General features: G+C 37.0%; 1 protein-coding gene across 2 annotated transcripts in view; it reads right to left on the bottom strand.

Annotated features, from left to right (window-relative positions):
* Positions 1 to 25,245, bottom strand: part of LOC127449647 (lipoma-preferred partner homolog) — a 297,225-nt gene that overhangs the window by 119,806 nt on the left and 152,174 nt on the right. The gene's annotated exons all lie outside the window — the stretch shown is intronic.

Here is a 25,245-nt window from a genome sequence, read left to right as displayed (position 1 = left end):
CTCATAGCCAAATGTGTGTTGTGTTCTGGCACACTATGGCCGGTAGATGCTGCATACATGTGGAGGTTGAGGGGAGTCCCCAACTATCTGTAAAGCGCTTTGAATGGACGCATCCAGAAAAATGCTATTATAATGAATTATTATTTATTAGGGACACCATTACTATTACTACTGCAAATACTTTGGGTTAGGGAGTTAAACAGACCCATAGAGGGGATTCCACAATGTATCAAAGAAATTGTCAGGACATTTTTCTTTTCTCCTAATACAGGTTTTGAATATTTGTGTGCATCCATCCTGCTTTCTTAAATTCACCCTTCCGTCACCCTATCTGCAACACTTGTCATGTAGAGTTCAAAGCGGCACTTGACACTGCTGTTGAGCGGTGCATTGACACCCTGACTTGAGTAAAGTGGAAGCCCCTTAAGTCTTAAACTTCCATCTTAAAACTAAGTCTTAAATGATAACAGTGTATTTACATTGAAAGAGGGACCTGAGCCATTTCTATGGGCCAGAGTATCACAGAGACTTAGGGGTAGGCTCTTTTTACTTGGGCTAAGTTACAGTAGTAACTCCCTTGCAACATTCAGGAAGAACAACACTCAGAACACATTAGATACTACATTGTATCACTCCGGAAACACCCTACCAACATTTTCACAGAAAATTTAAAAATCAAACTATTACACAAGAATTAACATCACTGGACATCTAGTAGAACTAGAGTTCCTTCCAGTTTCAGGTTTGACTGTTTTGTCTTGTTCTCCAGTAAAAAAATCAAAACATCCTTGCAACAAGATACTGTACTACACTTACATAGTAAATAAAAAGATATTAACTTTTGTTCATAGAAAAAAAAGAAAATCAAAATTTAGAGAGGTGTATGCTTCAACCAAGAAATAAACCAATGGGGTAAGAAAAATAAACTTAGTTCAAAGGGAGAAAAAGTATATTTTTCTTACCCCACAAGCAAATAGTTGTTTTAGGCATAAACCTCACTAAATTTAGTTTGATTTCTCCAAAAACAAGACATAATATCTTATGTCATTTTGTTTTTCAAGGAAATGTGTCTTGTTTTAAGTATGTTTAGATATTTTTACTGGAAAACAAGACAAAAATACTTTTGGCAGTGAGAAATGGATGAAAACCTTAAAGGCAGAGGATCAGTAATTGGCTAATATGCAATGGCAGTGACAGGATGGACATGTAACAGGGAGAGGTGGTTCTAGTTGACATAAAGGGGTGTAGTCTCACAGTACAAGTAATTATCAAGAGCATCCACTGCAGATCGATCTACAGAGCAAGTGTAACAGCCATCAGTTGGCCATGCCCAAACCATTGCCATAAACTTCAGCTAATAAAGCTTTGAGATTTAGCGCTTAGAGCTGGGTATAAATTGTTTAGGTGGCAAGAAAGAAGTCATGGGCAGCTTGACGAGGGCAAAGACAATTGTGCTGATGCAAGCTGGCTGCACGATGCAAAGGCTAAATCAGAAAGATTTGTGTCTTTGGATTTCCAGTGCAGTACTCCTCGGTGCTTTGGCTCTTTGGCTCACCACAGAGCAGTCTATTTATTGTCCAACAATGGCTGTCCCACAGAGCCTGAGGACAGGCTTGATTTTTGAAGATGATTTAAAATCTCAAAAGGCACTAATCAAGCGACAACCAAGATCAAGATCAGTCTTTTAAGAGCATTTGGTGCTTTGTCTGATTGCATTGAGAGATATTTTCATTCTATAATATTTGGCTGAATTTATTCATTTTTAGAAGGTTCTGTCATAACTAACCAGCTAAATGAAGACCAAAGAGACTTTAATTTCATGATGAAACATTCAGTAAGACACTCCATGATAACACATCATTGCCTCAAGCAGAACTGCATGTTTGAAACACGTGTCTATGAAGCGAATGTGTCTATAAAAATGCTTTAATCTTGTGGTGATGCCCATCTCTCCATGAATTCGGGCAGGAAGTGTTTGGTTGTACAAGGAAAGGCACTGTTGCATCATGCACTTTATATGGGTTTCATGGTTAAGGCTGCTTGCTGAAGTAAGTGGGTCAGAAAAAGTGTTTTCAAATCTAGAATATATGGTTAAAACTGCAACTCCTCATAAATTGGCTTCGCAACATATGGTTTTATGTGGCCAATTTCAATGAACGTCTTGACCTGTTTCAGCGTTGTCACTTTTTCCTTGCAGCCGCCATATTTGTGACCATCAGTGGAAGGAAACAATGGTGGTGAATGGAAAAATAAAAGAGAAACGATATAAAAAAAAACATAAACTGTTTTTGATCCATGCCAAGTCCCAGTAAAACTTCATACAGGTCTGAAGACAGCACAAATATTGCCAAATTGAACTTTTGGGTACATTTAAATATATATTATCTACATTTCATCTCTGTACGCCGACCAATCTGATGTGTGACCTGCGAGTACACACGTCCACCAGAACATCACCGTAAACATCTCTCATTCAGAAGTAACAAATATTTTTGTGTTGTCTTCTGGTCTGATTTAGTCACAGTGTTAAAAAAAAAAAAAAAAACATCTGTGATGATCCCGTCTGTATAAATGAAAGAGCTGGTTTTAAAGGGATAGTTCACCCAAAAATGAAAATTCTCTCATGATTTACTCACCCTCCTGGCAATTTTGAAAAGCCAAAATCCACATAGAGGGAGCACAAATTTAATCCATATGACTCCATTGGCTAAATCCATATGTAGAGCCGAGGAGGGCGGGGCCGGGCTGGAATGAGACACACCCGGTCCCCAATCAGCCTGATGGGGCGCGCGAGGGATAAAGGCGGCCGGGGACGACAGTTCGAGAGAGAGAGAATTGCAGGCAGCTGTACTGTGTGTTTTAGGTTGTGTGTTTTAGTTGTTCATTAAATTATTATTTAAGTTGTCAAGCCGGTTCTCGCCTCCTCCTTTCCACTGAACCCCCTTACACCATATCTTTAGCCACAATATGATAAGTGTGAGTGAGAAACAAATTTTAAGTCATTTCTTTTTTTTAAATGTCCTCCCTGCCCAGTAGGGGGCGACATGCACGATGAATGTGAATCACCAAAAAACAGAAAAAGAAGAATGGGAAAGTGAAAGTGAAGTGGAGTTTGACTGAGCAGGGAGGAGAATTTATAGTAAAAAAGGACTTAAATATTGATCTGTTTCTCACCCAAACCTATCATATCACTTCTGAAGATATGTATTTTACCACCAGAGTCATCCAGAGTACTTTATGTTGTCCATATGTGGATTTTGGTGCTTCAAAATTTTGGCACCCATTCACTTGCATGGTATGGACCTACAGAGCTGAGATATTCTTCTAAAAATCTTCATTTGTGTTCTGTAGAAGAAAGTAAGTCATCCACATCTGGGATGGCATGAGGGTGAGTAAATGAAGATAATTTTAATTTTTGGGTGAACTATGCCTTTTAAATCCTGAAGAGGGCTTTTGTCACATCCCACAGAGCAGCACATTGAAAATATATGAAATTTTGGTCACAGACATGATGGCACGGTCATACATTGATTTCACATGAAACAGGTCAATAGGAATTGTTAGGAATTTAATAATTCTGGTTCAGATTCCATGTAAATATTCCGGTTCCTTAATGATTCCATAAAAAAATATTTTACTATGTCTACTATTATTCCAAACAAAACCATACCTATTTGAAAAAAAAATATGTTTTTTGTTTCCAAACAAGCTGTATTTAACCAAAAGTTCAGGTTCAGTAAGTGTGTCAGATTTTCATACTGAATGATTCAGTGAGTCAGTGAGCTATTTATTAAAATAGATTGATTCACTGGACGATTAGTTAAAAAAAGAACTGGTTCATGAGGGACATTTGTTTGTGAATCAGACTACACTCCCAACCCTACATTTGAACCTAATTTCTGGCACACTGCATTATAATTAAATGGCTTATAACATACTATATTACTGACAGTGCAGAAATGAAAATATTGCTAAAGTAGAGGGCAGAAGTAAAAGACTCCAAGGTGACTGTGCCAGTTAGAATTACATATTAGCAAATCAAAGTCAATTAGCAAAGTCTGTATCAAATAGATCATCAGTGTTAAATTCTGTAATGACCTACAAACTAGCTGTCATTAACCTTTGCTTTTCTTTTTAGGTTACTGCCTTGAGCCAGAGAATGAGAAATCAATTACTGTCTCAATCACATGATGAGAGGAATGAAACTACATGCCTGAAGCACAGGCTTGTTCTTTACAGACACAAATATGACCTGTTATAAGGGTTCACAGTGCTCTTGCAAAGTCAGAAAGGGGTTTTTGGTAACACAGTGAGCGTGATTACCAATCAAGGTAACCAATCACAACAGTTTATTAACCTAACCAAGCAAATGGAGATCAGTAGTGACTCAAGCTCCCTGTCACGATCCATCTTTACATTTAACAGCAGGAAAAAAAAAAAGAAAAAAAATTATCTGTTCTTGTCCTTGGATTCACATGCAAAAACATCAAGGGTGTGATTGCATAAATGAAGGAAAAACTGTATTCTTCTCTCATCTTAATGTGCTGAGCTGCATGGAGAGAGGCCTGCCGTGTTGGCCATTAGAATGAGAAAAATTATAAACGATGTGATGGTTTAAGTTTTTTTTTTTTTTTATCTTAATAATAATACCTTAGGCCTCATGACACAAAAGTCAGATAGACTCGAAAAAGGCTCCGTGAAATATTTCACACTCTTAACTACAATTTCCGTCTCACTGATTAGGGCTGATGTTTCCGTCTGCATGCAAATGTAAAATACCCTAAACGTGCCCTTCAGGAAGTTAAATTACTCAATTTAAATGTTTCATGCTATTTTAAATAATTGATATTATTAATTTATCTATAAAGACCTTAAAACCTAACATTTACTTAGCAGAGGGCTGGAAATGCAAATAAGACCCTAAAAATAATTACATTGTCATGGCAAATTTTACACCCGTTAGATTAGAGGAGAAGAAATCTCTCCTTTATGTGAGGGTGAAACCATGGGTAGGGTAAGATTGGAAAGAAATGGCACATTACAGATTTCCTTGTGCAAACAAATTAAGAAAGTTTTGTTTTACAGATGAAGTCTTTAAACTACTTTATGTCAACATACCCAGCAAGGAACCAAGACTGATCGGTAATGTCAGCTAGAGGGCTTTTCCTGTCTATGTGGGCGGTTCTTGGCCAAGCGAGTGGATGGGTGGAATGGATTCTTTGATTACTCCATACTCTCCACAATATTTGACATGATTTGTGCAAATTTCTTATTTCAAATATTCTAGAATATATTGCAGATGAGGACTGATGATAAAGACTCAATTAGGTAAATGGTACATAATCTTACTCTGCATTGTGAAAAAAGAAGTGGATAAGCTTGCTACCCAACAAAGCAAAAGGTAAACACTGTCAAACATGGTATGGAACATATTGGTCCCTGGTTGTCCCTTCAGTATGACTTATGGCTGTTGATCAAGTGCATGCGTCTTCCAAACCTAAACATTTAGTTTTCTCATGTATTGAACATTGTTGCTGCAAATTCTGCTGATTTCTGTATGTAACCAAGGAAAAGTTATCTAGCTGGCTAACATACGGGGTCAAAAACGTGAGAATGACTTGTGATAGTCTTGGACACATCAGTTAGAATGGGTTGAAATTATAAACAAATGACATCATGCCACTGTTTTGGAGCAATGTGAATTTATAGGTACATTTTTGTGAATCTATAGCTCCTAGAATCACATTATAATTTACATGCAGAATTCACAGCTATTCTTGCAAAATAAAAACGAAAAATAAAAAATAATAATTTTGCAAAATAAAACAATGTTTCATGAAAAATGACACACAAAAGTGCTAAGCATAAAATGTATATTTTTTCTTCTTTTCTTTTTTTGTAGTGGGGCCAGTGAATATATTGGCAGGACAAGTAAAAATCTGAACGACTAGCACAACTGGGCTAGCAGAAAAAATATCCTTATTGTTGAGTCCTGGCATGTGAATCTTTGTGATCATAGCTAAAACAAAAGAGGAAAATCCTGAGATTTTTTCTTCAGCATGTTGCATTTCTTCACATCATTTAATACGTTTTTTACAAGCTGTAAGAGCAGCACATGACCAGCTGCTTTGACCTAATATTTAAAACAATATGGAAACCACACATGCACAATTGCACACACCAAGTGCACATACCGCTCCGTGGAATGTTAAAAAAATCTGTGAATATAATGTGCTGTGTGTGAAGTGAACCAGAAGTCCAGCAAGAATCTCTCAACTCTGATCTCCAAAGAAACTTCTTTTTCCTCTAAAACTCAGTATTCAGTTTAACTTCTACAAACAACTCAAGTGTGAAATTTCTCTGAAACTCCAAAGAAACGCTTTTTGACACATTAGAATAGATTAGGAGAGAGCGTGCAGGGCCCGGGGGCCTGGGTAAATCTGTTAACTTTGCATTTCAGACTAAGAAGGCTGATGGGGGGGGACTTGTGATTTTACAGCACAGAGGGGAAAACCCCACCACTAAAGAGAAAAGTTCCTCACTCCATCTCCTCTGCTCTCTACGTACTGTATGCTTTGTGTTTTAAACAAATGGCAGGGAGTTTTGCCTCCGGCCTTCTGGGCTGCAGGTCAAGCAAGATTGGAATTTTAAGGAAGGAGTTTAAGGGGAATCAGCCTGGACCTGACTATACGATATTATATCAATATCTGGATCATAGTTCAATAATAAGATTTTTTTTATCTTCAGTGTGTTATGATTTTAAACTGGGGTACATTGCTATCATTTACTCACTTGTTTCTCTTTCATCTTCACTGGACTTCATTGCTTTGCACAACGAGTGTTGAACTTCCAACTTTAAAGCATTGACACTTCACGGGCGGAGATCATTACAAATTAATCAGTAAGGATCAGAGATTTTTTATTCTTTTAAGTTAGAGACTTATATTCTTAGCTTGTTTTGAGTTGACAATAACTGTTGACGAATGCCACATTCCGTCTTCTTGATGGATGGTCAATCTTTTCTTTCCCCAATATATTGTGTAATGTTCAACATGCAATTAAATTGATTGAATATTGCGCTGAATATCAATACAATACTGTGAAGTAAAACATTGCAATACTTTAAAATATCGTTTTTCCACCCCCACCTTTTTGAGCTCAGGTATCTGTCTGTCGTCTACTGTTACACTTGGTCAGTTTCATTACATGTCATATTCAAAGTCAGCGAGACGCAGAACTGTCATCTCTTTAGAATCTTGGATGGACTTGCAAAATAAAAGGCAATCAGTCATGGAGTAATGTGACTATCTTCCCCACACATTAAAAAACAATCTCTTCTTTCCACACTCAAGCAGTTATGTGCACCCGTCTTAGAAAACAGGTTGAGATATGTAATATTAAATAAGATTCAAGATGTCCCACTGACAAAAAGGCCCCCTGCTGTTTTGAACTTTTGCTAATTTGAATATATAAAATACAGAAGTGGTTTATGTAATACAGAGTTTAGCCTTACCAGGCAACATGAAACAAAATAATCCATTTAGGTAATATTAGATTCCCATTATGTCTGACATTTTTGAAACTTGCCACTAGTTTTGAACTCATATACAGCATTTTTTCAAATTTTCCCAGACATGGGACATGAGCTTATTTGGCCTTTATGCTTGAATTGACTGAATGTTGTAGAAAACGCAAGTACCGTAAATTAATTGACAGTTAAAGGGATAGTAAAAAACAAACAAACAAACAAAGAAATAAATAAAAAAATGTGTCATTATGTTGTTCCAAACCTATATGACTTTCTTTCTTCATTGGAAATTGAAAGAAGAAATTCTGAAGTCCTGGTCACTCTTTTCCATGTAATTGAAATGAATAGGGACTGAAGCTAGGGCGAATGTCAAGATTTTCTGTGAATAATGACTTAAATATCTGTTTCTCACACAAAGCTATTATATGGCTTCAGAAGACGTGAAATATACTGCACGAGTCATATGAACTACTTTTATGATATGTATGCATTATTTTTGAAGCTTGAAATCTTTGGTCCCCATTTGTTATAACTGCACAGAAAAGAGCAACCAGCACAGCATTCAGAATTTCATATAGGTTTATAACAACATGATGTGGACTAAATTATAACAGAATTTTCATTTTAGGGTGAACTATTCCTTTAAGGCAGGGAAAAAAAGAAATAAATAAATATATATATATATATATATATATATATATATATATATATATATATATATATATATATATATATATATATATATTATTATTATTATTTTTTTTTTTTTGCGTTTGTACAGCGAAAATCTGAATCTGAAAGTCACCGTCATCATTCTTAAGCAACATGCCCCTTCTGAATCAGATGAGTAAGGTGAAGGTATTACCAGGAAACTGTAATTGTGACTAAAACATGCACAATATCAATCACAAGTCTGTCCATCAAAGACATTCTTCTCAGAAAAACTTTCATTTACACGATCTGAGTGGGAGTTTGTTTTTCTGAAATTCCACATAAGGGGCTTTCAAATCTCCTCTTCTGATTCATTATGAGCTTTCATTCCTCAACCAACTATATTCTCCAATAGTTTCACAGAAACTATAGACAGTACAAATTTATTCTCAGAGTTTTGATGCGTTACCATGATACGCAGACATCAAAGATGTCAAAGCAAAGCAGTGAGGAGGATGGCATTTGAAAATGGTACACACTTACCCATCAAGCCTGATTTCAGGGAAATACTTCTAATACTAAAACTAATAGTACAAATAAAGGCCTAATTCACACTGCCCCAACAAACATGGTTGCTGGGGGGGTGCAACCCTGTTGGTATTTGCTGGAGCAGTTTTTCATTGACAGTTTTGTTTCCCAACATTGGCCCTTTTCACAAACTGTGATGATGTGTTATCCTATTTAGCAGCACAAATCAAAACAATTAATAAAGTATAAATTAATTTTATTATTATTATTATTATTACATGGTGTTAATTTATAACACTATACTTTATCTGGCATTTTTTAAATATACAGCATATATATTTTGGCATATGTAGGTACTTTTGATATCTTTCTCTCTTCTGAGTGCCATATTCCATTTCTCTCTATTTTATTTTTTTCTTCCTATTTTGGAAAGTCTTGAAACATATTAGTGATTTTTTTTTCTTTTGTTGTTTGAGCAAATGGGAATGCAAAAATAAGATTTGCTTAGGTCACCCATTCACTGCTATAGAACTGGCTAGATGGGCCACTTGTTTAGAAATGTTCTGATAGCGCCACAGAGTCACAGTTTTTACACTTTTTGGGGAAATCAATGTACACATGGCTTATTTATACAACAGTTGACTCTGCATATTAAGCTGGGTTAGGAGAAAGTATTTTAATACTGAAAAAGTTACACACTTCAGCTTTAATATCACCAATAATATAGCAGTCATAACAGCTGCCTGTTATATGACTTGAGATCATCAGACATGTGTAAAAGAATGTAATATTCAGTTAGCAGTGCTGTGAAGAACTCTCGAAAGGAGATGACAACAGCCATGAGCATCATCATGGGATCCAATCCCCTACTTTATGCAATGCATTGCATACAGTCCTGCGGGGCCCATATAAATAACATCATGTCTATCCCATGCAGCAATTCATCCATTAGATACACAGTGCGCTACTCTGCGATGAAGTCCCCATCTTCCTACAACAGCCAGAGGAAATATAAGCGAGAACCTGTTTGCCAGATGTTTCTCATCTCTTAACCTAGACGCCGATGGCCAATTTTATCCATGAAGGAGCACAGAACTTCACTGGGATCAACATCTGGATTTCAAATACTCTTATACCCAATCCATCCAGGCCTGGCCATCACACCCTGCCCCGAGAGGTCAGGTTCAGGTCAAACATGTTTCTTATTAATGTCAATGTCATCAGGCTCCGCAGTGGCCAATCAGTGCTTTCATCTCTCTGTAAGAGGAGGAGTTCATACTAATGTTAGGTGACAGAGGTTTTGAAGGTTAGCTGTTATGCAGTGTTGCTCAAAGGGCAAACATTGTGATGTAAAAAGGCAGGTCCTGATGACGGCCTCAGCATCTCCAGCCACAACTGGGCTTTGCGATTGGCCGGATGTGCACAAAAAAGACACACGGGTGATAATATGAAGTTTATTAGGCTAACACACAGTGACGGGCTACATGGAGTGCCAGTGGGCATGCTCCTTTTTCCACAGTTGGCTGCTCCTGTCAAAACTCTGAACCTGCTACTGTTAACCTTAAGGTCAATGGTTGCCAAAGGCAGTTGGGCACTGCATTCTCACTGGCCCCCTTCTACTGTTAACTCTGTCTCCTTCTGTATTTCTCCTCCTCTCCTTCTTTCTATTTTTTCTTGCTGGCTGCAGCCTACTCAGCCAGAGCAGTGAATGCACTACACTAGTGGACCCTTTTCAAAGAGATTGATGATGTATTTCTGCATATATTTTTATATATATATATATATATATATATATATATATATATATATATATATATATATATATATATATATACTTAATATAAATTATTTAAAGTATATTCATATTACTGTACTTTGTGTTATTACCCTGGAATTAACAACAATAATAATAATAAATAAAAAATGAATCCAGCTAACTTGTCACCACTGCTGTAATGGGGTTTCAAATACAGCTGCTGAGGGAGTGACAGTAAATTTGGTATCTGTCTCTCCTCTGACTGATGTTATCCATATGTCTCTACTTTCTTCTTCTTGGAAGAAGAAGACTATTTTCAAGTCATGGAAATGAAATAGTGGATTTTTTTTGGATGCTCTTCCATTTACCTCTATACACCAACAGTGCCGTTTACCCTGCTATAGTTTATTTCAGCACTCCCAACCCAGAAATGTGAAAAGGTTCCATATGACGAGTTAAAAGTTTGATGCATCTAGTTAACTGAAGGTTCAATTAACCCCCACAATTATGTTACCATCAACACAATCTCATGGCATTTCAAAACCATCATAATTTCACTTTCCATTAAAGACGGCTTCAACCAGGCTGGCCATGCTGGTTAGGCTGGCCTGTTTTGTTGGCATTTCTCAGCAGGTCAAGCTAGAAGACCAGTAAGACCAGCTTAAACCAGCAAACCACCTGAGACTGGTTTTAAAGGAATATTCTGGGTTCAATACAAGTTAAGCTCAATTAACAGCATTTGTGGCATAATGTGGATTACCACAAAAATTATTTTTGACTTGCATGAAAAATCTGGGTTGCAGTGAGGCACTTACACTGGAAGTGAACATTAAAATACTCACTGTTTCAAAAGAATAGCCACAAGACATAAACAATATGTACCTAAACATGATTTTAGCGTGATAACTGATGCCTTTAACTGTTGCGCACTGTTACCGTGTCAACAAACACGTCTCCCGCTGAAAGCGTTTAAACCACTGATATATAAACAGAACTGGATCGCTGATGCAACGTTAAACTGCCAGCAAGAGGTGAAGCCACCAGAAGTGTTCGAGCGGCCATCTTAGTATGCCCAACCACTCATAGAGCGTCAATGACTGACAGGAGAAAACACCCCCGTTTCACCGTCTCCAACCTGCGGATATGACAGTTGCATTTCGCCCTCTAGTGACAATCATGTTTAATGTTTGATTTGCTTGCTATGGATAATATTTGTTACGAGGGATTTGTTATAGGATTTGCTTGTTTTCACATTGAAGTGCTCTCTGTAGTCAGTTTTATTAATTGTCCTCCAGTCGAACCAGAATCAGTTTAATTTTAACCAGCTTTGCTTTGCTTGTCTCCCTCAATCTCAGAGCCCGGTGCGTGTGTGATAGAGGGAGAGAGAGCGTGCGCTCTTATTCAAGTGACAATGAGAACAAGGCACTTTTTGATAAAAACATAAAACAAGTACCTCTGAACAAACACTTTGATTATCACTGAAATTAGATGATTTCCTATTAAGTCAATAGGGACATGGAATGTTTGGGTATAGCAATATGGCGGCGCAGTTGCTTCACTGATATGACGTCATGAGCAATCCAGTTATATATATATATATATGTATGTATGTATGTATGTATGTATATATATATATATATATATATATATATATATATATATATATATATGTATGTATATATATATATATGTATGTATATATATATATATATATATATATATATATATATATATATATATATATATATATATATATATATATATATATATATATATCAGTGGTTTAAACGCACTCCTTCCGCTGGGCCCCATGGGAGCTGTAGGCCCCTGGGCTTCAGCCTGTATAAGCCTGAGCATTAATGCGCCCCTGTATGCCACAAATGCTGTTGACTGAGCTTAACTTGTATCGAACCCAGAATATTCCTTAAAGGTTAATTATTTATTTTTTATTCTTTATTTTTTTTACATTACAGGGTAATGAAAGAGAATAGAAGTTGTGTATGTCAAGTTTCAAAAAGGCCAGAAAAGTCATATAAAAGCAGTCCACTACAGACTAAATTAAGCTTGATTGCAGACACACCCTCACGCCGGGTTCACACATCCTCCGTGAGCGGGGTGTGAGCGAGGCTTGAGCGGCGCATTTTTGTTTCGGCGCCCATATTAACAGATTACACCGTTCTCATTGAGTCGTGAGGTGATGCGCCCCAGACCCCAACCCCAGGGGGGTTGTGCTGTAGAAAGGATACCTCTGCTTAAATCTCTGCACTCTTAAAGGCACCTCCACTTAAAAGGGCACTTTTACATTTATGAAGGGCACTTTTATATTTGTGAACGAAAGGGGCAGGGGCTTGCGCCCCTGTAGCCCCCGTTCTGTGCACGTCAGTGACGTTGAGCCTATTTTTGCAGCGCGGCTCATGCTGAGCTCAGCGATTCTGGGTATAGTACAACACTAAAATAATCAGGAGATTATAGAAAGACACAAAAGCAAATCAAAATTATTCAAACCGAACCTATAGTACACTACAATTTATATGTCTGCATGCAAGTAAACTCAATAAAATAACTTAATAAAGAAAAGAATAAATAAACTGCCGGACCTTTTGCCATTCTGTGTATATAGGTGTGCAGTATAGACACAACATTAACCAATCACAACCAAGTGTGCTGATAAAGATGAAGTGCACGTGACTGCCCGCTGTTGTCCTTGAAGCAGCAATAACCTCAGCTTATTATGACCTTAATTAAAAAATTGCCGTAGGACCCCATAGATAACTTTATTTTCTGCACAGAGGCGCTGCTGTTTCTCGCGTAAGAGACGGACGTGGCCAATGTGAACGTCCAACGGGACCGCCCCACTCACGGAGGATGTGTGAACCCCACGTCACTCTTGAAAAGGTGTGAAGTAAACTGCAATAAACCACTCCTCCTGCTCTTATGTCAGATATTGATTTGCATTGATTGTGTCTGTTCTGTCAGTGGCATTTTTATGAGGGAATGTAAAGGTCGGGAAAATGTCACTTCATAGTTAGTGTTTGTAATCAGACACTAATGCTGCTCATTTCCGACCATCCTACTTTTATGCAATACAAAAGGAGATATTTTGATATTTAGGCTGTTGTTTACCATACAACAAAACCAAACAGGGACCAGTGGCTGTGCAGCTCCAAAAAGGACAAGGAGCCATTAAATAATCCATTGTGCTATTTGCAAAAAACTTCAGAAGCCATACAATAACTTTTACTTAGGACCAAAGTGATATTTTAGTTATTTAATTTTTTCTTCCTGCCACAGCTCCCAGAACTTAATAATTCGTATACATTTTTAAAAGTGCCACCTCAACATGATTTGCACAAGATGTATCAAAGTTTAAAGTTTTTATGACTGGTAAGAGGAGGATTCAGACTGGGGGGAAAAAAAGATTGCTAATATCAGATTTGTTTAAAATTAAAACAAAAAAGCTCACTGCAACTGCAGTTTTAAGCAAACATGAAGAAAGGAGAAAGTAAAGATATCAATAAATCATCAAGATGCAGCATTTCAGCACCACTGGAAATGAACAGCGACCAATCAAACACAAAGCATAGACATATACTGTATATTGCACTACGGAAAAACTGATTGACTATCCCGCTGAAATCAGAAACATTGAAACTATGTCCTTCTTGAATGTCAGTTATACATCTATGACACGCTTTTTATCCGCAGTGAAAAGGTGGTGCTCGTTGGGACTGACTGGATGTAGGATCTATTAAATTACAGAGACTTTATGTTTATTTATATTGATCTACTGACACAACACCATGGCTAGTATTAACAGTAATTTTCAGAGACACAGTTTTATGTTCCACTGTAATACCAGAGACATTGTATAACATATAAAGTATAACTCTGTAAAAGCACCCACTAATGGAATCCCCAAACTGCAAATGCACGGACTGGGTTTAGACCTTGCGCTGAGAATAGACAGGGATGTCTTTAGAACAATTATTTATTTCTCACAAAAACATCAAATTAGGCTTTGCACCACTTCATTTATATGAACCTCCCATTTGTTTTTGCGAATACACCCACTGTTTGCAAAAATACTTCAACAGAGAGCACAGACACTCCCACCCATGCCGTGTTGGGCGGGCATGAAAATTGCATTACATTTAGCGCTCTCATGAAAATTGGATGTATAGCGTATGTACGAAAATATAGCCCATAATGCTGCTTTTTGAATCTCTGTTGAAAAAAATGTACAGTTCCAAAATGTGATGGTTGTTGAAAGAATGCCAATTCCTCTCACCCAAATACCCAACTCATGAATGTGAATAAGAGGAATTACCCATCACTTTTACTCTCTCTATCAGTCTATCTGTCCTGTGGCCTACAGACTGAAGTTAATCAAATGATATTAAGAAACATTCATCTGAACAGTGTTATTTACCACACAAAAGACATAAATTGTACCACTTTTCCTGCCAGCAGAGCGATAATGTGAAATAGGCCTAGATCTCACCCTCCTTACCATGAGACGGACAACAGGATTATGTCTCAGAGTGGCAACTGAGCAGACAATAGCTTAAAGCAGCAGCACACCTTCTCCTTTCTATTTACAGAAAAGATAAGAGGAAATTGGGGGAACGAAAGGATAAAAGGCAGGAGACAGATGCTTTTCTGTGACCTTCTGCACATTCAAAAGAACATGCTGTCTGTAGAGTATAGCCTACACGCAGCGGTGCATTGTGCACTTAAACAGTAAGATGTATAGAATTTTTATGAAGTGTTGCATCTATGCAGGGCATGTGACATAGATTACATAAATGTTGCTTTAGCACCAAGCTGTTTCCTAGTAATCAAGACACAAGACACCTGCAAAAAGGGCAAATCCCATTAAATGCCCACGAGACCTGCATGTACAACTAACAACATTAAAACATTTACAACAATGTTGCAGAGGACACAAAAACATGCTCTCTTGGGGAGGTAGCATGCCCTATCCCTGACCTTAGGTTCGAAACTCCACAGGGTTCCCACCACCCACTCATACAAGTTTACAATAAAAAGAAAAAAGTGTGCTTGCGCATTCAGCAGAGCCGTATTTAGACCATGAATATACTTCTACGGTTGTGAGTAGCGTGAGCAGTGTGAAGTCAGCAAAGAGGGTATGCGTCACATCTCATACAGTGTCCATCTCATCTTGCTCCCTATTTTGTAAATCAATATATCATAAACACAAATTTGGGCACTAGCAAGGGTGTTGATCCACTAAACATTGGGACACTGATGGACCTGTGACATGATTACGAGGTTGCGCAACATGATCACATGGGAAATCGACACTTCCAAAAGTTCATGCACTCTGAAATCAAACCCATTAAGCCAAACTATTGACACACGGCTTCCCCCATCAGACATTCTTGTATCAATTCAAACGTGATCACATTTCCCTCTAGCGCTACTGATAGCGAGTTGCGCAACATCTATTCCCGTGGGAACCAGGATGTAATTGTGTTCACGTAAACAATGTTAAGCGCAATTCAGTTGCATTTTCACTATAAAATTACAGTTTTACTCCATTGATGGTTAGGTTTAGACTTGGGATTTGGGTTAGGGGGTATAGTTAATAAATATGCATTCCTGTTGACTGCATTACATCATTTACAACTATAATACATGTAGCTTTTGGCGCCACTCTGTGGACATTTCACCCAGAAACTGGAGCTCATGTTCAACAGCACTTTCAGCTTCAGCCACTGGGGTCATTGGTTCGAATTTCAGTAAGCACAGACCAATTTCAGTACAAAAACTTTCAACCTACTGTTGCAGGATTCAAAGTGCAATCAGTCGGGGTTGTGCATTAAAATGCACACAAAATGTTTTATTGTAGATGTTAAAGCATACAGTGCTATTATGAGTGAGAAATTATATACATGAACAAATAAAAATATTTTGATTCATGCTGTCATTACGTTTGGCCATGAGATGCCCAATATTAGACATGGACTCTGTATACATACAGTATGTTGATCAATGATTTGGTTTGATTTGATTTGAGAGTGAATAATTTAAAATTGTAGTTGAGAGTGAACTTAAATTTCAGGCTATTCATCATTCAAAGTTATTTTATGGCTTCAGAAGACTTGGAATATGATGCACTAGTCGCATGGACAGATGGTATTAATCAACAACACTGCGGTATAAAAGATGGTTTCATGAATTTTTTTGTAGATGATAATATGCACAGTGAGATTATGAAAGAGAAATTGAATTAAATAAATGAACAAACATAAAAAGGGGTGTATTTTTAGTTGTCTTCTAATAACTCTAATATTTAAAAGTTGGCATGATTTTTTCCCTTTCATGCACATTATGGATGAAAGATGATTACAAAATAAATGTATTTTATAGATAAAAAAAAAATCAGGCTTTGACTTCATAAATTTACACTTGTGCTCATCCTCTGATGCAAAGGTTTCAGTGCACTGCAACAATTTTAATAATGGGACAGTCCTAAATTGGCCTACTCCCTGGCCAGTGCCCTGACTATTGAACAAGGGAGCTGAATGAGACGTGCCCATAGAGACGGCAGGAATGAAGCAATGAACAGAGAGGTGACAAATCCTGCTTTTACAGGCTCCGGTCAACTCTGTCAGCTCCCACAGCCTGGGCTGCACGTAGAGCCTTGACAGAGGTTTATGAGCAAGAGAACAGCAAAGAGAAAGGGTTTATTTGAATGGAGGGCTTGGAGTGGGCCGAACTGTCTAACTCATTCTCTAAACCTATTACAGAGACTAGAATGGTGTGGACGCACACCAGAGGCTAATGCAGCTGGAAAGAATGAAGCTCAGCCTTGATGTGAGTGCTCTCTTCTCTCTTTATGATTTCAAACGTAGATGTAAAGTTATTATTCACAATATCATGAGCTCTACAGTGTACACCGCTAATATCCCAAATGACTGTGACAACCACAAAGAAAAAGCTCTATGAAGGGGAGCAATTGCTGAAGAATAGTGATGGCTACAGAGAGAGAATTCACTCATACATTTTCAATCCTTTACAGCCCATGAGTGAGTGAATTGATTCCTTATTCACAACTCAGAAACAAATTACCATTAGGAACAAGAGACAACTAAAAAGATCCACTAAAATCATGGACCTTCTCCCTGACTGAGGTGCTTTGATTTAAAAAAGAAATTGCATTACATACTGAACAGATTTAATATAAATGTATGACTTGAGTTGATGGCTCAGGCACCCTTAGATCACCATCTGGCTTGGGAATGTTGAATGAAAAGTTGGAGAGTGGGTGAGATTGAGTGAGAGATTGTCTGTTTGTGTTAGTCAGGCTGGAAAACAGAAGTTCATTGTGAGTGTGGGCTGATGGAACAGGCCGTTTCTAGCATTTCCATCAAATATCTTTACTTGGAAATGTTTACATGCGCATATACCCGAAAGTCACCTGGGACAGACGTACAGAAATGCATGAACCCACGAATACACACTCCTAGTTAGCAGTCCTGTTGCATTCAAATGTGCGACCTCTCACCTTTTGTTCCACACTATTCAACATCACCTTCTACGTGATGAACACACATGCACAGATACAGAGCACAGACTTCAACACTTCAGTTACTCACTCATCCCTCAAAGACAAGATCTTTCAAACCAAGAGGGAAAATTGCAGAGAAGCTGAGAGAATTGAGAAGCTCTAATGCACAGACAACAAACACAGAGGATCTGAAACTTAATGTATAAAAATATTTCATCTCTGTTGAGTCTCGTTTCCCTGGTGAGTACATGTAGAATCCATCCTTCTATTCATCCACCCATTCATCCATCCAACATCATCCGTCCATCCATCTGTTTACCCATCCATCCTTACAACCATCCATACATCCGTCCATCCATTCAACCATCATTCCTCCATCCATATTCATCTGTCCATCCATTCGTCTGTCCATCCATTCATACATCCATCCACTCATACAACCATCCATTTTTTGTTGGTCTGTCAGTCTGTCTATCTGTCCGTCAATCCATCCATCCATCCATCCATCCATCTGTATATTCGTCCATCCTTCCAACATCATCCATCTGTCCATTCTTACATCCATCCAACATTATCCACCCATCCATCTATCCTTCCATCTGTCTATCAAACTGTCCATCCATCCATCCATAATCAAAGTTATACATAAGTGTAAAGTTTTTAAAAGCTGTAAAGCTTTTAATGTAAGTGTAAAGTTTCATGAAAAGTTTGCAACAGGTCCCACCAGATCAAGGTTCAAGCAATGGAGTGACCGAAAGTTAAGGCAAGAATGTTATGCTTTCTGTACAGAAGATGAATGAGGTGGATCTGTCCATCACTGATTCATGGCTCATGTACAGTAGTTCTTCTCATGTTTACACAAGGAACCTGGTAGTTCAAGCCATACCAGATCTGTGATACCATTTGCAATGCTGGATGCCAAGCCCTAAGCTTAACATCAGGTGTGATCTTTCTCTTTCTTTCCGGATGTGTTTGTGTGGATTCAGACCTCAGAGCACCCATGTGGAATGATAGATCCACAAGAGCAACTGAGGAAGCACTCAACTTGTGCTAAACTGTGTGTAAGACTTTAATAATGCAGAAGTCCTACAGGGTATTGGGCTCACATGACTTGAGATGGCTCTATCAGGCGTAATGTCTTCCTCCCTGACAAAAGTTTGCAAACAAACAAAGAGTCAGAGATGGAAACAGAGAAAGCTCTTGTGACTGAGACTACACTTCCCTTCAAAATCCTTTTAGCTGAGTGCTAACTAAGTCCCTTTGAGGCAGTCAATTCACACGATGGCCATCTTGATAACTCCCCCAGGCAGGTATTTTCTGTGTTGGTAATCGGCAAAAATGTTCTGCTCCTATCTATTTGAAGGAGAAAAGACCAAAATCTCCTAAATTCTTTGTCAAGGTTACATTTCAGTCACACATTTCAAATCAGCAATACGATCAGACAATAATATCATACATTTTGCTTCTTTAGATCAAAGCATGCACACACACACACACAAAAAAAATCAGGCTAGTCCAGTCAATGTGCATACATATTCTAGAATCCACAAGCTCTCAAATAGGCAACTGGCTCTTTTAACTGAAAACCGGGACATCTTTTCCTACAGCTAGGGTTGCCAACTTTTCATCACATGAATATGGGATGCTATAACATTTGGCCATTCAAAAGGTCCATTATCGGTCCCCCTTGAGCATTTCATCACTTAAATATGAGACAATATGCGTCCTGTATGGGATGTCTTTATTTGGATAAAATACGGGATGTCACAATTAATACGGGATTTTTGCCAACCCTACCTACAGCTGCCATTTTGAGCATTACATTTTCTTATATAATTTTTTCACAAAGTTGAAATATTCTTATATTCTCTCTGGTGCTAACCTGGTCTTTTAAAACTACCATGATATGAATTTAAAGGGACATATTTAAGAACATAAACAAAAACAACATGCCACCACAGTCACATTTCCAGCGTGTACTATGTGTACAAACACTCTCTCTGTTTTTCTTGTTTTCTGGGTCATTGAGTTATTGGCCTTGTGTTATCTACACTACGTTAACAAGCAAAGTTCAGCCCTTACATGAGTCACCAAACACATGTAGGCTCTAATGCACTGCTCAGCCTGTGCTGAATGAACAGTGACAACCTCATAAGTGTTCTGCGTCACATATACTCCTGCTTCCAGAGGCCCTCTATGACCTTAAATGCAGAGCAGCAAGTCTATATTCCAACTTAATCTATCTCCATCTCTCACTTTTTCTCTTGAACAAGGAGTAAAGGAAGACGACAGTGTTGAGAAAACACTGCAAATCTTGATGGTTATGGGAGAAGAGGCATCAATATTTCATAGGAAATACAGTACCCTAGCTGCTCCCCAAGTGCAGATCAAACAGACTGGCCCATAAAAGCTTTTCAATTTAACATTTACAGTTAATTTTTAAAGACTCTTGAGGTGGGTAACAGGGTGAAACTATATTGTAAATGGCTAAAAGGTCAGGGGCAGTATTGAGGTCATGGCTTAAGGAAAATATCAGTGACTGAGGGAAGAGAAAGTGTTTGTGTATGATTGAGAGAGACAGGATTGAGGATTGATGGAAATCCTGACATTACCAATTAATGAAACTGCTTGTTTATGCGTCAAACAGTAAAACTCCAAGATTGAAAGACAGTCCAGATCAAAAAAAGCATACAATATTATATTTAAAGGAATAGTTAGTCCAAAACATTTACATTCTGTCATTGTTTATTCACTCTTACAGTATGTTGCTCTTAACCTGTATGACTTTTTCTCTTCCATGGAACACACAAAAAAAATGTAATAAAAAAAAAAAAAAGTTTATTTATAAACCCTGAACAGTGACTCCGATCTCTCAAGTTCCAAAAAAAAAAATAAATAAATAAATAAAAAGAGAGAAAAATCCATAAAAAGACAATAAAAGTAATCGATACAATGTATGAACAATTTTCTCAGTTTTCTGAAGTCATTTAATCACAAAAAAAAAAAAAAAAAAAAAAAAGAAAGAAATTTAAGTCAAATCAAATTGTTCAAATCAAACCTAAATAATGACACAATGTTAATTTGTGCATACAGAATTCCTATTCCTTTGGCATACAAATGTGGTTTTTATGAACTGTTGTCAAATGGAAAAGACCTGTGTGAAGATCCTTCACAATTTCTCCTTTTGTGTTTCGCTGAATAAATATAACAGCATACTGGTTTGGAACAACACGAGGATGGTAAATAATGACAAAATTGCTCTTTTTTGGTGAACTATTTCTTTAATGTACAATCATCAGATGCTTGTTTGTCTTTTTTGAAATTACTCCTCTGTTATTCACACTTTGGAGGATTCTTGGAAATGTACAGGCTATATTTGGGGGAAATCTAGAGAGCAACATGCCTCGATGAGCAATCCAAAAAAGCACTTTATTTAAAAAGTCTATCTCTTAACAGATGGAAGGCCCCTCTTCTCAGATTTATGAAGAGTAAAAAGATCTTACATCTAGCAGTATTTATGTGTCATGTGTTATTGTTAAATATTTTTATGTCACAGATGACAAAAGCAGTCACATAACATTGAAACTGCCTTCTTAAAGCTGACACTCGAATAAAGTTCAGCATCTCATAATTTAATGTGACTCTATATGTTTGCTTAACAAAATGGATAAGTGTTGCCCTGCATTTTCAGCCTTGCCTTAGATTATTTTTTTCCAGCCTGTGAGAGAGGTCAAGTAAGTCTTTATTGTTTTTCTTTCTTTTTTTTTTTCTTTTTTTTTTTACATGAGCCTAGCCATCACTGTTTAAATACAACAGAGATGTTTTCTCTTAAATTAATCCTGCTGTGGTGAGCCTGTGTTTGTGCTCAGCCAAAAGCCAAATTTTGGAAAGAAAGTTTCTTATTTGGTTGCTGTACACAAGCAACTGTTGAGAGGTCAATCTAGAGATAAATGATCAAGTTGTTATTCCCAAAGGAAGCAAAAATGACAAACTTAATACATAATACACATAACTGCAATTCAAGTTCTCAGGAATTAAACTAAATAATGAATACATTTCTCAAATTTTTTTTTAACAACAACAAAATAACAGTAAGGGTAACAGTTAGAGAAATAAGTTTCAAATTGTATATCAAAAACCAAATGTGCACAAGGTCACACACACACACACACACACACACATCAGTTTGGCACTTGTAAATGAGGACGTTCTATAGACTCATGTTGTATTTACATAAAGTTAATTATAATAAATATAGTCTAACCTCTTAACAATTTTTTAGTATATAATAATAATAATAATAATAATAATAATATAAGAAGAAGAAGAAAAAGAAGTTGTTTCATTGTTTGTTGAATTGTTTTTCTAATTGAGGAGGTTCCAGGAGGTTTTGTCAGGACAAATTTGTCCCCAAACTATAAAAAAGTACGTACACACATGCAAGCAAAAACGAAAAGGTGCCGCGATTCAGTGATCATGGCCCTGATAGCAGGAGTCACTTGACTGGATAATGATAGACTGTGTTCGTTGAATGTCCCTATGTGACTCAGGTAGAAACTCAAGCTGTGATGAATGCGGTTTTGACATACATCTGTCCTCCTTGATCACTCTCTGTCTGATATCATTTAGTTGAACAATTCATTAGCTGAAACAGAGCTGAGGGAAGTGTTTCAGGAGGAAGCTAAATCTAAAAGTTCATGTAAAACACTATTTTTCCTATTCTGTCTATTCTGGTTTGACAGTGAGAATACAGCCATGAAAGGTCAGTGTTGTTAAAAGGTTCTCTGTAAAATGAAGATACAAGTTTGGAACTGATGGTTTTAGCTAGATTGGTTAGGCAATGTTTAAAGATCTTGTTTCATACTATTTGAAAAGTACCCATAGGATCTACAAACCTTTGAAAGATGGTTCCTGCTTGACTCTTGAATTACAATGGGATTTTTTCTCTGCCTTTAAAAATGAGCAGTTGCTCTTTTTTGTAAATATTAAGCATTTTATTAGCACACAACTGAAGCTTTGCTATCCTTGTATTCTGTGCCTATGACAAACTGTTACTAAAAAAAAAAAAAAAAACAAAAACAAAAAAAAAAAAACACTATAAGTAATACTTTCTTGAAAATGTATCAAATCTTTTGTTATTCTGTCACTTTCAAACAGAATGATGTTGTTGAGAGACTATTAAAAAAAAACTGATTTCCAGGCCTAGTTTCATTTCCCTATTTAATTTCAATATTTGATATTATTCATGTGGTGAAGAGCCATGATGTAGATAGAAGATTCTCTTGTGAAAATCACTATTGTAAAATGAGCTTTCTCCCCAAGAGAACAGTTCATTATATTCCCATATAGAGTAATTCTGATTCAACATTGTGAATGCGAGGGGAAAGTGTCTATGCTAATCTATGCCAAACTCAGAATCGCCTCTTGGATGGATTCTAATGTGTGTGTGTTTGCGGGGCCAGGGTTATGGCTGGGGAGATGAATGATGGAAGCAAATGGGGTTTATATAATGATCACATTTCATTACCTCTTGTTACACTAACAGGCACCAACTAATCAAAAGGAACCTGCTTTGATAGGTTGAAAAGCAACAGGCCAAGTCAAAGCAGCAAAACAAATTTAGTTGCTATTTCACACACAAGAGTCGATAAATAGCACAAAGAAGGTCCCTTTACAGCAATTCTCAAAGCACACAGGGATAAAGTCCCTTTTTTTTAAAGCTAAAAGCAGAAATGAGGGGAAGAGCACTCCTATCGATTTTTGAGAGAAGGCACTGTGATTTGGGAGCACCGTGAACTGAGGACACTGTTTCGCTCTGCTTATACAAGTGGAAGATTAGAGACAGAGCAGCTGTGCCAATGGCCTTAGATATAAAACCTGGCACATTAAACAAGCCCAGCGTCACTCTAAAAATAATTAATACAAGATAGACAGAGGGGAAAACAAAGGCCTGGCAGATCAGCTGGGTGAAAAAAAAGGTCAACTCAAGTTAATCAGCCAGAAACTGCATTAGCTGTATTGTATGTAAGTAGGTGTGTATGTATGTATGTATGTAAGTGAGTGAGTGAGTGAGTGAGTGCGTGTGTGCGTGCGTGCGTGTGTGTAAACAGAAAAATGGAGAGGCTGGTTTCAAGTGCTAATTACTATAATAAATATACACCGATCAGCCACAACATTTAACCACCTGTCTAATATTGTGTAGGTCCCCCTCGTGCCGCCAAAACAGCGCCAACCCGCATCTCAGAATAGCATTCTGAGATGCTATTCTTCTCACCACAATTGTACAGAGCGGTTATCTGACTTACCGTAGACTTTGTCAGTTTGAACCAGTCTGGCCATTCTCTGTTGACCTCTCTCATCAACGAGGCATTTGGGTCCACAGAACTGCCGCTCACTGGATGTTTTTTGATTCTGGCACCATTCTGATTCAATTCTAGAGACTGTTGTGCATAAAAATCCCAGGAGATCAGCAGTTACAGAAATACTCAAACCAGCCCATCTGGCACCAACAATCATGCCACGGTCCATATCACTGAGATCAAATTTTTCCCCATTCTGATGGTTGATGTGAACATTAACTGAAGCTCCTGACCCATATCTGCGTGATTTTATACACTGTACTGCTGCCACACGATTGGCTGATTAGATAATCACATGGATGATTGTTATATATATATATATATAAACAGTAACCAGAACTTGAAACCAGCCTCTCAATAAATAAACTATAAATAAACATGTTAAATTAAAATTACATTTTAAATATTAATTGAAGCCAAAAATGTCCTGTTAATATAAAATAAGAATGAATAAACACCCCTCGCAGGTGGTTTTAAATTCTGGCTACCATTCCAAAAAAATAAATAAAATAATATTTTTTTTTAAAACTAAACCTTTACATTTTTTTTACACCTGTTACTATAAACAAATAATATATCATAGCAACTCTAAAATTATTTAAATTATTGCAACATAAATAAAAAGTACATTAATTAATATTAAATTAAGACTTATTAAATGCCAAAAAATAATATTTTGTTACATATCATTTTAATATATGATCAGAATGAATAAAAAAATATATACATTAAATTAAATATTTTTTTAATTAAAATTACATTTTAAATAAAAAAAAAAGTGCTTAATGTCAAATATTTCATTTTATTACGTAATTTTACCATATAATCAAATTGAAAAAAAACATCCCTTGCATACCTTGGTGGTCGCAGGGAGAGGACACAGACAATA

The sequence above is a fragment of the Myxocyprinus asiaticus genome, chromosome 12 (assembly GCF_019703515.2).
Source record: "Myxocyprinus asiaticus isolate MX2 ecotype Aquarium Trade chromosome 12, UBuf_Myxa_2, whole genome shotgun sequence".
NCBI lineage: Eukaryota > Metazoa > Chordata > Actinopteri > Cypriniformes > Catostomidae > Myxocyprinus > Myxocyprinus asiaticus.
This window is presented reverse-complemented; position numbering and strand designations above follow the sequence as displayed.